The following is a 13694-nucleotide window of genomic DNA, read 5'->3' on the forward strand; positions in this document are numbered from 1 at the left end:
TTTAATGACCAAATGTGGCGGTACATACCTGTACATACCTGCAGTTCCAGCTACTCAAGAGGCTGAGGCAGGAGGACTGCTTGAGCCCAGGAGTTCAGGGCTGCAGTGAGGTACGATCAAGCCACTACACTCCAGCCTGGGCAACAGAGCAAGACCCTTTCTCTAAAAACAAAAACAAAAACAAAAACAAATAAAAATTGCATGTATTTATAGTGTACAACATGTTTTGAAATATGTGGAATGGCTAAATCAAGCTAATTAACATATGTATCACCTCACATACCCTTTTTTTTATGATGAGAACAGTAAAAACCTACTGTCAGCAATTTGCAAGTATACAATACATTGTTATTAACTATGGTCACCATGCTATATGATTGATATCCTGAACTTGAACTGAGTTCTTGATGGTCACAGACATGCTGTTCTCAAAACTCAGAAGGGTAACTTCTGAGGTTTTGATTTCAAGTACTTGTATGTAACCTAATTTAACGGGAGCCCAGAGTGCACAGATCAGATATTTATTAAACATATAAATAAAACACAGTTTTCACGATAGAAGTATGAACTTACTGACTTGGGAACAATGTGGTTAGCCTCATTTTATAGGAATGATGGGTCCCTGTGGCCGGCTCTGCCACTGCCTGGCTGTGATTTTTTTTTTTATTTTTTTTTCTTGAGACAGAGTTTTGCTCTTTTGCCCAGCCTGGAGTGAAGTGGTGTGATCTCAGCTCACTGCAACCTCCACCCCCCACATTCAAGTGATTCTCCTGCCTCAGCCTCCTGAGTAGCTAGGATTATAGGCACCTGCCACCACGCCTGGCTAATTTTTGTATTTTTGGTAGAGATGGGTTTTCACCATATTGGCCAGTCTGGTCTCGAACTCCTGACCTCAGGTGATCCACCTGCCTTGACCTCCCAAAGTGCTAGGATTACAGGCGTGAGCCACCAATGCTGGCCCTGGCTGTGATTTTGGTCAAGTCCTCCCCTCTCCCAGCCTTAATGTTCTCATCTATACAATGGGGAGCATAACAGTACCCACCTCACGGTATTATGTTGAGAACTGCATGAGATAATTACATAAAGTCTTATGCACAGACTCTGGCACATAGGTGATGCTCAATCAATGGGCGTTATTACATTAGACAAGAGCACAAATCAGATCCTCTTAGGGTCAGGCAGACAGAGTCAGCAAGATGTAGAAAAATGGGGGCTGGGTGCAGTGGCTCACACCTATAATCCCAATACTTTGGGAGGCCAAGGTGGGTGGATTGCTTGAGCTCAGGAGTGTGGTAGCGTGTACCTGTGGACCTAGCTACTTGGGAAGTTGGAGTGGGAGAATCGCTGGAGTCCAGGAAGTCAAGGCTGCAGTGAGCCGTGATCATACCACTGCACTACAGCCTGGGTGACAGAGCGAGATCCTGTATCAAAAAAATAAAAATAAAAATGAAAAAAGTAGGGAGCAGGAAGAGGGGAACAGAAGAGTGTATACCTGACCAAAGTGGGCAGCTGCTGTCTAGCAATTCCAGGCGAGAACACCAGCTGAGTGGGATCTGTCAGCCAAGCCAACGAAAACCACACCAGGTGCTTTAACAGAGAGAATTTAATAGAGGGACATGTTAACCAGGTGCAGGACTACTAGAAACGCAAAAAGGGACCATGGTATCACAAAGTGTAACTGAGAGAACTGCCTAGGGCTAGAGAGAAAAAGGAAAGAGGTTGTAGCTATTAGAAGTGAGAGGCCGGGGCCGGGTGTGGTGGCTCATGCCTGTAATCCTAGCACTTTGGGAGGCCGAGATGGGCGGATCACAAGGTCAAGAGATCAAGACCATCCTGGCTAACATGGTGAAACCCCACCTCTACTAAAAATACAAAAAATTAGTTGGGCGTGGTGGCAGGCGCCTGTAGTCCCAGCTACTCAGGAAGCTGAGGCAAGAGAATGGCATGAACCTGGGAGGCAGAGCTTGCAGTGAGCTGAGATCGCACCACTGCACTCCAGCCTGGGAGACAGAGCAAGACTCTGTCTCAAAAAAAAGAAGTGAGAGGCCGGGTGCGGTGGCTCAGTCTATAATCCCAGCACTTTGGGAGGCTAAGGCGGGCAGATCACCTGAGGTCAGGAGTTCGAGACCAGCCTGGCCAATGTGGTGAAACCCTCTCTCTACTAAAAATACAAAAATTAGCCAGGCTTGGTGGCAGGCGCCTGTAATCCCAGCTACTCAGGAGGCTGATGCAGGAGAATCACTTGAACCTGGGAGGTGGAGGCTGCAGTGAGCCAATATTGTGCCACTACACTCCAGCCTGAGCAACAGAGCAAGACTCCATCTCAGTAAATAAATAAATAAATAGCCCAGCGCGGTGGCTCATGCCTGTAATTCCAGCACTTTGGGAAGCCGAGGCGGGTGGATCACGAGGTCAGGAGATGGAGACCATCCCGGCTAACACGGTGAAACCCCGTCTCTACTAAAAATACAAACAATTAGCCGGGCGTGGTGGCCGGCTTCTGTGGTCCCAGCTACTCGGGAGGCTGAGGCAGGAGAATGGCATGAACCCGGGAGGCAGAGCTTGCAGTAAGCCGAGATAGCGCCACTGCACTCCAGCCTGGGCGACAGAGCAAGACTCTGTCTCAAAAAATAAATAAATAAATAAATAAAGTGTGAGAAGATTGAGAGAGGGTCCTCCAGAACTGGGACCCAGACCTCTGGGGAAAGGGCACTGCTTAGCTGGGGAGGTGTCTCTGAGGGGCCTGAGGAGGCTGGTTCTGCAAGTGCAAGACCATTGGGGTCAGACCTCCAGTTTCTTAGCAGAAGCCCGAAATCTAGAGTTTGGCAACTATTTTTTTTTTTTTTAATTTCCACTTCTGCTATGGAAAAGAGTATAGTGATTCCTCAAAGAACTAAAAATAGAATGACCATATGATCCAGCAGTTCTACTTCTGCACATATGCCCAAAGGGGACTTGAAGGGATATCTGTACACCCATTTTCACAGCAGCATTATTTCCAGTAGCCAAAAAGGGGAAGCACAAGCGTCCATCAATGGGTGAATGAATAAACAAAGCATGGTATATTATCAGCTTTTAAAAAAGGAAATTATTTGAGACTTCACAAAAAAATAAAAACCAAAGGGGGAAAAAATGGAAATTCTGGCCAGGCATACTGGCTCATGCCAGTAATCTCAGCAATTTGGGAGGCTGAGATAGGAGGATCTCTTGAGCCCAGGAGTTCAAGACCAGGCTGGGAAACACAGCAAAACCCTATCCCTGCAAAACATAAAAACATTAGCCAAGCATGGTGGCACATGCCTGTGGTCCCAGCTACTTAGGTGACTAAGGTGGGAGGATCACTTGAGCCCAGGAAGTGGAGGCTGCAGTGAACCATGATCATGCCACTGCACTCCAGCCTGGGTGGCTGAGTAAGACTCTGTCTCTTAAAAAAAAAAGAAAAAGAAAAAAAAAGAAATTGTGACACATGCTACCACACAGATAAACCTTGACAACATTATGTTAAAATGACAAATACAGTTATGATTCCACATATATGAGGTACCTAGAGTAATCAGATTCATAGAGACAGAAAGTGGAATGGTGGGTGCCAGAGGCTGAGGGACGGGGAATGAGAATTAGTGTTTAATGGGGACAGAGTGTCAGTTTGGGAAGATGAAAAGAGCCCTAGATATGGATGGTTGTGATAATTGTACAACACTGTGAAAGTATGTAACACCACTGTACATAAGGACAACTGTACACTTAAAAATGGTTATGGTGGTTAATTTTATGTTATGTCTATTTTACCACTTTTTTTTTTTTTTTTGAGACAGAGTTTCGCTCTGTCGCCCAGGCTGTAGTGCAATGGCCCCATCTCGGCTCACTGCAACCTCCACCTCCCAGGTTCACGCCGTTCTCCTGCCTCAGCTTCCTGGGTAGCTGGGACTACAGGCACGTGCCACCATGCCCGGCTAATTTTTTGCAGTTTTAGTAGAGATGGGGTTCACTGTGTTAGCCAGGATGGTCTCGATCTCCTGACCTCATGATCCACCCACCTCGGCCTCCCAAAGTGCTGGGATTACAGGCGTGAGCCACCGTGCCCGGCCACTTTCTTTTTTTTTGAGATGGAGTCTCACTCTGTTGCCCAGGCTGGAGTGCAGTGGCACGATTGCAACCTCTGCCTCCCAGACTTGAGGGATTCTCCTGCCTCAGCCTCCCGAGTAGCTGGGACTACAGGCACCTGCCACCATGCCTGGAATTTTTTTTTTTTTTTTTTTTTTTTGGATTTTTAGTAGAGACAGAATTTCACCATGTTGGCCAGGCTAATCTTGAACTCTTGACCTCAAGTGATCCGCCCACCTTGGCCTCTCAAAGTGCTGGGATTATAGGCGTGAGCCACCGCACCCAGACCACTTTTTTAAAAAAAATTTTCAAATTATCAGTGGTTAAATAAAACTGGATCAGGCCTGCAGCCCACAAGCTTACAGCTGCTTTGTTGAAGGCTTTTTATCGTGTCAAGCTAAAGACGGGAGCTAAAAGTGGTGCACGCAGGGGTCTGGTTACACCTCAGGCATCAAGTGCATTCCTGGAGCCCCAGTCCAACGTGTGGGCTAAAAATAAAGCATTGCATCTTGAGCCCAGGAAGGCAGCGTTGAAAAGTGGAGGGGTGAGGAGGAGGTTATGTGGAAGGGGATGGGCTGTGGTCTTTGGCTGTCCTGGATGCTGTGTGCTAGATTTCTGCTTTGATCACAGTGGAGGGAGGGCGAGAATACAGATTTCAAAACCATACAAGCCAGCTTGTGCCGGGAAGATTTTTTTTAATTTAATTTCAACTTCTGCTATGGAAAAGAGTATAGTGATTCCTCAAAGAACTAAAAATAGAATGACCATATGATCCAGCAGTTCTACTTCTGCACATATGCCCAAAGGGGACTTGAAGGGATATCTGTACACCCATTTTCACAGCAGCATTATTTCCAGTAGCCAAAAAGGGGAAGCACAAGTGACCATCAATGGGTGAATGAATAAACAAAGCATGGTATATTATCAGCTTTTAAACTAATACTTCTGCACATATGCTTCTGCGCATATGCCCAAAAGGGACTTGAAGGGATATCTGTCCCTTCAAGAGAAGTCCGAGAGGACTGTGGAGGTTGTTTATCCTGTTCTCCCGACACAGCCCCTGGAATCTTCTGTCTACTCCAGAGGATCTGGGCCTGTACCAGAGACGGAGTGAAGGGACGCTGCTGACTAAACCTAGGAAGCTGAGGGAAGCACTTAACACTGGAGCTAGGGGATGTAGGGAATGGCTATCCAGGCGGCGGTCACAGCATGGGCAAAGGGGTGGAGGAATAAAAGAGGATAGCATGGCTGGGCGCGGTGGCTTACACCTGTAATCCCAGCACTTTGGGAGGCCAAGGCGGGTGGATCACTGAGGTCAGGAGTTCAAGACCAGCCTGGCCAACATGGTGAAACCCTGTCTCAACTAAAAATAGACAAAAATTAGCTGGACGTGGTGGTGGACGCCTGTAATCCCAGCTACGCGGGAGGCTGAGGCAGGAGAATCGCTTGAACCCGGAAGGCGGAGGTTGCAGTGAGCCGAGATGGCACCACTGCATTCCAGCCTGGGCGACAAGAGTGAAACTCTGTCAAAAAAAAAAAGAGGATAGCACGTCTCAGAGCAACAAGGGGTTAGCCCAGTGTAGTTGAGGCATCCAAGGTCTGAGTAGGACTGAGGACAGGTGGGCAACAGAGCACACAGGTAAATTGCTCCCCTTCCCCAGCAGGACCTTGATACCTGAGATAAAGAGCTGAGACATTAGCCTAAGGACCATAAGGACAACAGGGAGCCTTGGAGGGAGTTTGAGCAGAAAAATGGCATAGTGAGACTGCACTTCAGAAAGATCACTGCACTCCTCTGGTAGCCCTGTGGGGGCTGTGCAGGGACGAGAATGAGCCTCACAGGCCTCCAACTCTAGGGATCCGAATTGACCAAGCACTGCTGTACTCTTTGCAGCAAGGATACAGTTCCCTTGAGATGCCCCCACCTGATGACTTTGCCATGAGTGGGATGCTAAGGCAGGCCCATTCTTGGGAGACATGGGATTTCTCTGAGCTGACTTTGGCTTAAGGACTCCCCAACACCCTGCCAAACCCTCCTTAGACTGCATGGCCAACTAGGACCCTTCTACCCAACCCTCTTTCCCTCTCTTCCTCAGCTGGGGCTGGACTTACATCCCAACCCTCCCAGCTCCCTCCCCATTTCCCCGCTACACGTGTTTTCTTTAATAAAATCCTTGCACAATTTAATCTCATCCCGGTATTTGCTTCTCAGAGGACTCAGACTAATGGGGTGAGATTAGAGGCAGGGGGGACCAGTGGCCACAGGAAAAGATAGGAAGGGTAAACTTGAAGACATTCCAAAGGTCTAATCCACAGTATGACTTGAGGTGTGTGCTCACCATTGGCCCCCTGGGCTTTCCCAGTGGTTGGAGTTCCTAACACTCAGCAGAGTAATTGCCTATTTCTTTTTTTTTGAGCCAAGTTTCACTCTTGTCTCCCAGGCTGGAGTGCAATGGCACAATCTCGGCTCACTGCAACCTCTGCCTCCCATGTTCAAGCGATTCTTCTGCCTCAGCCTCCTGAGTATCTGAGATTACAGGCACATGCCACCACATCCAGCTAATTTTTTTTGTATTTTTAGTAGAGACAGGATTTCACCATGTTGGCCAGGCTGGTCTCAAACTCCCGGACTCAAGTGATCTGCCCGCCTCAGCCTCCCAAAGTGCTGGGATTACAGGCATAAACCACCACGCCCAGCTAATTTTTGTGTATTTTTAGTAGAGATGGGGTTTCACCATGTTGGCCAGGCCAAAGATCGTGCCACTGCACTCCAGCTTGGGCGACAAAGCAACACTCTGTCAAAAAAAAAAAAATTAAAAGAATTGAAAATAGGGACTGAAAGAGGTAATTGTACACCAATGTTCATAGCATCAGTGTTTGCGATAGCCAAAAACTGGAAACAACCAAAGTGTCCATCAGCAGATGAATGGGTAAACAAAATGTGGCCTGTCCATTGTATGGAATATGATTTAGCCATAAAAAGGAACAAAATCCTAATTTCTGCTACAACATGGACGGACCTTGAAAACATAATGCTAAATGAAATAAGCCAGACATGCACACACAATATTGTATGATTCCACTTGTGAACACCTAGAATAGGCAAATTCATAGAGACAGAAAGAAGATACCAGGAGCTGAGGGAAGGGTGAGATAGACAGTTATGCTTAACATGTACAGAGTGCTTTGTTTGCAGTGATTAAAAAGTTCTGGAGATGAATAATGGTGATGATTTCAAGACCTTGTGAATGTACTTAATGTTGCTAAATTGCACACTTAAAAATGGTTATAATTTTACATTTTGCCTATTATATCTCAATTTTTTAAAAGGTAAAAATAAATAAAACCTGTACCCAATAAATTTTGGGAGGGTTGACCCCACCACTAGCCCCAGGGATGGGTCTTGACTGGCATTTTGCCAATCAGCATATTCTAGTCATTGATTCATGAGCAGAAGGCAGAGGCACTAGCTGTCTGCCAGAGTCTATTCTTCCTTTTCCCATTTTTGGGTGTCTTTGGCACAGCAGTATAGTCTGTAAACCAACTAATTCAGGCTCAGAACTCAACAGAACCAACAGGTCATCAAGTAGCTAGTCTCCAAAGATGAAGCCACCAATCTCCACTCACCTTGGGTGCATGTGTTGCCCCTGCCATCAAGTGGCAGTCAGCTTCCTCTCCACTTCAATCTCAGATGGAATGATGACTTGCCTTGACCAACGGACTATAGCACAAGTGACATGTGATTGTCCCAGGACGAGCCTTTAAGAGGCCTGACAGCTCCTGCCTCTCCTCTTTTTTTTTCTTTTCCCCACTGCCCTGCTTCTTCTTTCCCCTTTCCCCACCTTTTCTCCCCACCTTTTCCTCCACTTTTTGCCACTGTCCTCTCTTCTTTCCTTTTCCCCACCTTTCCCCCATTTTCTCCCACTTTCCCCCCATTTTTCCCCACCTCTCCCCACCATCCCTCTTCTTCTTTCACCTTCCTCCCCACCTCCCCCTCACCTCTCCCCACACCATCCCTCTTCTTTCCCCTTCCCCTACCTTCCCCCACCTTTCCCCTTCTTTCCTTTTTCCCCAACTTTCTCCTCATTTTTCCCCACCTTTCTCCCCATTTTTCCCCACTGCTCCCCTTCTTTCCCCTTTTCCACTTTTCCCCTTTCCCCACCCACCCCTTCCCCCGCTTTTCCCCATTCCACCATCCCTGTTCTTCTGTCCCCTTTCCCCACTGTCCCTCTTCTCCTTTCTCCACCCTTGCTCTTCAACCACACAGCTGAGCTCAGACCCCATTGAAGAATCATGAAAAACAGCAAATTGCTGTGTTTTAAGCCACTAAGCTTTGCAATGGTTTATTACACTGCAATAGATCATTGAAACAGAGACCTTTGCTGGGGCTTCTAAGAGAAGCAACCACTTCTCTGTTGCATTTCATGATGTGAGGCTGTGAACTTTGGAATCATGGCCGCCATCTTGCTCTATATAGGGTCCAGTCTGAGAATGAGTCTACAGGAAGTGGAGTAGAACCCAGAGAAGCTGAGAAACCAAGCCCTGATGACAATGTTACCTTTTAGATCAAGCTGCCCATGAAGTTAACCCTGTTTTATGAAGCAAGAAACTTCCCTCTTTCTTTCACCCAATTTGAGTTGGAATTTCTGTTCCTTACAGCCTAAGAAGCTTGTCATACAGCAATGACAGTATGTTCTTTTCTAAATGTGGATGGGAAAGCAGGTTTGTGTGTAGATTAGTTAGGAATAGAACTTTCAGTTTTATGACAAAGAGATACAAAAATACAGTGGCTTAAATAAATTAGGACTTTGTTTTTCTTCCAGTAGCATTCCAGAATTGAGCCGTCCAGACTGGTGGGATAACTGTGCTCCACATAGTCACTCAGGGACCCAGCTGTGGCTCAGTTGTGTCTTAGAGTGTTATCTTAGTCTGTAGGATCAAAGCTAAGTGGTCACTCTGTGTTCCAGTCTATGGGCAGGGAGATGAGAGGATGTAGAAGATAAGAAAATTCTTTTTAAGCAAGGACACAGAAATTGTGTACATCATTTTAATTCCCATTCTACCGTAAGAACTTAGTCACTAACCACCCTTAACCGCAAAGGAGGCTGGGAAGTGTAGTCTCTAGTGGGGCGCCTGTGCTTCCAACCTGCCTCCAGTATCATAAAAGAACAGAATGTATTTGGGGAGGAACATCTGGAGCACATGACACATTCTATCTTGGATGTGATGATTTTGAGGTATCTAAGGGACATATAAGAGGATGCATGTCTCATGCAGTTGGATATATGGGGCTGGGAAACAGGTGAAAAGCCTCACAACACTCTAGGAGTTGTGAACACCTACCTGAACAACAGGCAATCAATACATATTTGAGTTCCTAGTATGTGGTGGTCATTATGTGAGGTGCTGGGGACCAAATGTAGAATAGGAAGAGAATAGGGCTGAAGGTCAAACTTTGAAGACTCTCAGCATTTAAAACTCAGGTTGAGGAAAACCCAGAAGGTGTGGACAGGAAGACAAGAAAAAAAAAAAAGCCAGGAAGAAGGGGTTCACAGAAGCCAAGGGGAAGAAATGCTTTAAGAAGGAGAGGTGGCCGGGCGTGGTGGCTCATACCTGTAATCCTAACACTTTGGGAGGCTCAGGTGGGTGGATCACCTAAGGTCAGAAGTTCAAGACCATCCTGGCCAATATGGTGAAACCCCGTCTCTACTAAAAATACAAACAAACAAACAAAAATTAGCCAGGCGTGGTGGCACATGCCTGTAATCCCAGCTACTTGGGAGGCTGAGGCAGGAGAATCACTTGAACCCAGGAGGCAGAGGTTGCAGTGAGCCAAGATTGCACCATTGCACTCCAGCCTGGGAGACAAGAGTGAAACTCAGTCTCAAAAAAAAGAAAAAGAATTAGCTGGGTCTGGTGGCACATGGCCTGTAATCCCAGCTACTCAGGAGGCTGATATGGGAGAATCGCTTGAACCCAGGAGGTGGAGGTTGCAGTGAGCTGAGATAGCACCACTGCCCTCCAGCCTGGTCAACAGCGTAAGACTCCAAGACTCCGTCTCAAAAAAAAAAAAAAAAAAAAAGAAGAGGTAAGTCAGTTGTGTCAAGAACTTCTGAGGAATAAAGTAAGCGAAGGATGAAAAATGTTGCTGAGTCTTGTCTCACGCATGCATTGATCAGTACTCAGCTGAAGACATGAGCAGGACCCTCTGGAGATGTTCAGGGATCACTCTCTCTCTGCAGCAGTCTCTTGCTGTGGTGGTTGGGTCTGAGAACTTCAGTGGCCTTCACCTCCCCAGACACCCATCTCTTCAATACAGTAAGATCATCAGACCATGCCTGGGCTACTCTTCTTAGTCTTCCCAGGCTGCCATAACAAAATACCATAAATTGGGAAGCTGGATGTGGTGGCACATGCCTGTAGTCCCAGCTACTTGAGAGGCTGAGGTGGGAGGATCACTTGAGCCCAGGAATTTGAGGCTGCAGTGAGCTATGATTGTGCCACTACAGTCCAGCTTGGGTGACACAGCACAATTCTGTCTCTAAAACAAACAAAAAACAAAATACCACATACTGGGTGGTGGCTTAAACAACAGAAATTTATTACTCATGGTTCTGAAGGCTGGCAAGTCCAAGATCAAGGTGTCAGCATGGTCAGTTTCTGGGGAGAGCTCTCTTCCTGGCCTGTAGATGGTTCCCTTCTCACTGTGTCCTCACATGACAAAGAAAGAGAGAGACAGAAATGGAGACAGAGAGAATGTCTTTCATCTTTTTTTCTTAGAGACAGGATCTTACTCTGTTGCTCAGGCTGGAGTGTAGTGGTGCAGTCATAGCTCACTTTAGCCTCAAACTCTTGGATTCAAGCAATCTTCCCACCTCAGCCTCCTGAGTAGCTAGGACTGCAGGCACGTGCCACCACATTCTGCTAATTTTGTTATTTTTTGTAGAGATAGGAACTCACTATGTTGCCCAGGCTTAGAGTCTCTTCTTTTAAGGGCACCAGCCCTGTCAGCTTAGGGCCCACTTTTTTTTTTTTTTTTTTTTTGAGACACAGTCTTGCTCTGTTGCCAAGACTGGAGTGCAGTGACTCGATCTCGGCTCACTGCAAGCTCCGCCTCCCGGGTTCATGCCATTCTCCTGCCTCAACCTCCTGAGTAGCTGGGACTACAGGCGCCCACCACCATACCAGGCTAATTTTTTGTATTTTTAGTAGAGACGGGGTTTCACCGTGATAGCCAGGATGGCCTCGATCTCCTGACCTCGTGATCCGCCCCCCTTGGCCTCCCAAAGTGCTGGGATTACAGGCGTGAGCCACCGCACCTAGCCTAGGGCCCACTTTTATAACCTCATTTAACCTTTATCTCCTCAAAGGCCGCATCTCCGAATACAGCTACAGTGGGAGTTAGGGCTTCAGGGTATGAATGTGGCGGACGCACTTCAGTCTGTAGCACCCTCTCTGCACTGCAGCCTGTAGACCAGGGCAACTGTGGAACTCACATCGTTTGCTTCCCCTCTCTGGAGGTCACAGCCTTCCACTGTCTGATGTCCAATGTCTAAAAATGGTTGTTTCACACGTGTTGTCCAGTTTTTAGTTGTTTCCAGTGGGAGACAAACCCAGTCTCTGTTACTCCATCTTCGCAGTGCTGATGGGTTTCACAACAAGGAAGCCACTGGTGACTTGATCCACAGCAGTTTCAGGGGAGTGCTGAGGGCAGAGTTCAGGTTGGAGTCAAGTAAGCAAGCGTAGAGGGTGAGGGAGTAGAGACATGGAGACATTGAGTGTAGAAAACTTTTTCAAGTTATTTGGCTAAGAAAGGTGTCCCAGGGGAAACTTGACAAGATCCCTTTCTTTCTTTTTCTTTTCTTTTTTTTTTTTTTTTTGAAACAGAGTCTTGTTCTGTTGTCCAGGCTGAAGTGCAGTGGTGTGATCTCGGCTCACTGCAACCTCCGCCTCCTGGGTTCAAGCAAGTCTCCTGTCTCAGCCTCCCAAGTAGCTGGGATTACAGGCACACACCACTATGCCCAGCTAATTTTTGTATTTTTAGTAGAGATGGGGTTTCACCATGTTGGCCAGGCTGGTCTCGAACTCCTGACCTCAGTTGATCCGCCTGCCTCGGCCTCCCAAAGTGCTGGGATTATAGGCAAGATTCCTTTCAATTAACCTCAAGCTTATATTCTTGATGAATTTCCCACATCAACACTCTTTGGTTGGAGTAAAAACTAAAGGAAATAATTTGGTAAGATTCAAAGGCAGCTGTTGACCCTTGAGGTCACTGTATCACTCATTCAGTGAGTCATTTAGTCACTCATTCAATCAGTCACTTATTCGTTCAGTTAGTCATTTAGTCATTCATCAAACTTTTTTTCTGAGATGGAGTCTCACTCTGTCACCCAGGCTGGAGTGCAGTGGCACGATCTCAGCTCACTGCAACCTCCCCCTCCCGGGTTCAAGCGATTCTCCTACCTCAGCCTCTTGAGTAGCTTGGACTACAGGCACGCACCACCATGCCTGGCTAATTTTTTGTATTTTAGTAGAGATGGTGTTTCACCATGTTGCCCAGGCTGGTCTCAAACTCCTGACCTCAGGCAATACGCCCACCTCGGCCTCCCAAAGTGCTAGGATTATAGGCATGAACCACGGCACCCGGCCTCATTCATCAAACTTCTATTGAGACTTCACTCTGTGTGCCAGGCTCTGCTGAGACTGAGATGAGTAAACACTTACTGGCTACCTGACTGTGTTTTAGACAAGGGGTAAACAAAGCCAGCCCAAAGTCTCAGCAGTTCTCAGTGAGGTGATTTTTGCCCTGGCCACCATCCTGCCGCACCACCAACCAGGGAACATTTGGCAATGCCTGGAGACACTTTTAGTTGTCACAACCATGGTGAGGAGGGTGCAACTGGCATCTGGCTTGTAAAGGCCAGGGATACTCCCAAATGCCCTGCAGTGCACGGGCCAGGCCTCCATAACAATGAATTCTCCAGCCTCAGATGGCAATAGTGCTGAGGCTGAGAAACTCTGATATAGCTTCAACTCTAGTGGAGGAAGATAGAGGTAAGAAAAATGTGTCAGAGGGTGCTAAGTGCTATGGAAGAAGCAGCGGGCTGGGCATAGTGGCTCATGCCTGTAATCCCCGCACTTTGAGAGGCCGAGGAGGGTGGATCACCTGAGGTCAGGAGTTTGAGACCAGCCTGGCCAACACGGTGAAATCCTGTCTCTACTAAAACTACAATAATTAGGTGGACATGGTGGTGGGCGGCTGTAATCCCAGCTACTTGAAAGGCTGAGGCAGGAGAATCGCTTGAACCCAGGAGGCGGAGTTTGCAGTGAGCACTCCAGCCTGAGCGACTAGAGTGAAACTCAGTGTCAAAAAAAAAAAAAAGCAGGGGACAGGGAGTGCTGGGGAAGCGCTCACTGAAAAGATGACGTTGGGCAAAGGAAGTGAAGGACTAGCCATGTGGCTGTCTGGAGGAAAAGTGTTTCAGGCAGAAGGAATAGCAAGTACGAAGCCCCTGAGGCAGGAGCAAGCATGGCAAGTTGGAGGAGCAGCCAGAAAACAAAGAAAATAAAATATTAAATATTAAATATTA

This window comes from Pongo pygmaeus, chromosome 2 (genome assembly GCF_028885625.2).
Source record: "Pongo pygmaeus isolate AG05252 chromosome 2, NHGRI_mPonPyg2-v2.0_pri, whole genome shotgun sequence".
In the NCBI taxonomy this organism is placed as follows: domain Eukaryota; kingdom Metazoa; phylum Chordata; class Mammalia; order Primates; family Hominidae; genus Pongo; species Pongo pygmaeus.